We start from the raw sequence: 2,267 nt of genomic DNA on the forward strand, positions 1-2,267 counted from the left end.
AGTTCTTTTCAAAGTAGGAAACACTGCCCATAAGTAGCTCTACTAGCAAGTACTTAGATTATCAATTAATTACGTGAATTACATTCGACCCTGTCTTTATTAATTAATCTTTATTCAACACTTTACTTTTCATTGCACACTACAAAAACACCTATTTTGATTGCCTTTGATAAACACCATAACAATAGATAACGATAGATTGACACTTGGTCTCTGTGGATTCGACAATCTTTTATATTACTCTGACGCGTTCGTACACTTGCGAAACACCGCATCAAGTTTTTGGCGCTGTTGTCGGGGACCAATTTCGTCAAATTTCATTTTCCTGTTGCTATATCGTTTAGACTTAGGCTATTTCCCGCCGGTCAATGCGAAGGACTCGCAGCACCGGAAGTTTAAGCTTAGTATGCCCTCTGGCGGAACCTGAACGTTACGCTCGCGCACGTTTATTCTTTCATAGAATTAAGAGAGCTATGACCGAAGATCAAAATCAAAGACCTCTTAAAGATTTCGCTCAACCATCTAACGAAGAACCCAGTTCTAGTATAGTAAACCCAACCATCCCAGCTAATAATTTTGAACTTAAACCATCCATGTTGCAACTAGTGCAACAGAGACAATTCGAGGGTCTCGCTACCGAGAACCCTAACCAACATTTAAAAATATTTCTTCAATTAGCAGACACTTTTAAAACCAATGGAGCTTCTCCTGAGGCAATACGTTTAAGATTATTTCCTTTTTCCCTCAGAGATAAAGCCCTATCATGGTTAGATTCCCTTCCACCCAATTCCATTACGACTTGGGATAACCTTAAAAGAGTTTTCCTTGCTAGATATTTTCCCCCGAGTAAGACCGCCGTTCTTCGAAACCATATAACTAGATTTACCCAAAACCAAGGAGAATCGTTGTTCGAAGCTTGGGAGAGATATAAAGAGTTGTTACGAGCATGCCCACATCATGGCTTAGAAAATTGGTTAATCATTCAAACCTTCTATAATGGATTTCATTACAACACAAAGATGACCATCGAGCTGCCGCAGGCGGTGCTCTGATGAACAAACCTTATCCTGAAGCTAGTGCCCTCATCGAAGATATGGCTCAAAACCATCAATCATGGGGAGTCGAACGAGCGACAGTTGAGAAGAAGGAAGCCCAAGGAGGAGTGCATGAACTAAGCTCTATAGACATGATGCAAGCTAAAATGGACGCATTAGCCCTCAAGGTCGAGCATATGTGCATAAACCCGAATACTGTAGCCGCAGTTTCGTCGGATTGTGAGATATGTGGAACCAAAGGACACCAATCTGCATAATGCAGTCTATTAAATGAAACCCACTCTGAGCAAGTAAACTACACCCAAGGGAACCCATATTCGAATACCTATAACCCTGGATAGAGGAATCACCCGAACTTCTCCTATAAAAACAATAACCCTATTCAAAATAATGCACCTCTGAGACCTAGTTATCAAGCCCCTAGATCTAATCAACCTATGCAACCTGTGCCACCAAAGCCGAGCCTTGAGAAAATTATGGAAAATTTTATCACCGCTCAAACCCAACAAAACAAGGAGTTCATGAACCAATACATTCATGTTAACGAATTGATTACTCAGTTAGGAACCAAGGTTGACCAAATAGTTACTCATACCAAAATGCTTGAAACCCAGATCTCTCAGGTAGCTTTAAACCAAGCCCCTCAGACTACTCCTGGAGGACAATACCCTGGACAACCTCAACAAAATCCGAGAGGACAAGCCAATTCCATTACCCTACAAAGTGGGAACGCTTATGATGAGCCACCAAACCCTAGATTGAGTGAACCCGAAACTTCTAAGGAATGTACCAAACCCCCGGACGAAGTAAAGGAACCAGAGGAATCTGAAAACCAGGAAGGTCGAGATAAAGGAGAAGAACCTAAAGATAAAACTTACGTACCACCCCCGCCATATAAACCACCTATACCATATCCACAAAGACTCAAACAAACCCAGATCAATAAACAGTATCAAAAATTTATGAAAGTTATAGAAAAACTTCATGTAGAAATCCCTTTCACATAAGCCATCACCCAAATACCTTCTTATGCAAAGTTTCTTAAAGACATCCTTACCAACAAACGTAGACTTGACGATCCGAAGCCTTTGGAATGTAATGCTATTTCCGAGGACAAATTAGCAAAGAAAGATAAAGATCCTGGAAATTTCTCCATTCCTTGCCTTTTGGGTAATCATGTCATCGAAAAAGCTTTTCTAGACTTAGGAGCTA

The 2,267-nt window shown here is 40.7% G+C and overlaps 1 non-coding gene across 1 annotated transcript; it reads right to left on the minus strand.

Annotated features, from left to right (window-relative positions):
- Positions 1-857: 857 nt before the first annotated feature.
- Positions 858-964, minus strand: LOC127077902 (small nucleolar RNA R71). Its single transcript, XR_007787667.1, has one exon. It is a non-coding gene; the product is annotated as a small nucleolar RNA R71 (small nucleolar RNA).
- Positions 965-2,267: the final 1,303 nt, after the last annotated feature.

The sequence above is a fragment of the Lathyrus oleraceus genome, chromosome 4, assembly GCF_024323335.1.
Source record: "Lathyrus oleraceus cultivar Zhongwan6 chromosome 4, CAAS_Psat_ZW6_1.0, whole genome shotgun sequence".
NCBI classification, from domain to species: domain Eukaryota; kingdom Viridiplantae; phylum Streptophyta; class Magnoliopsida; order Fabales; family Fabaceae; genus Lathyrus; species Lathyrus oleraceus.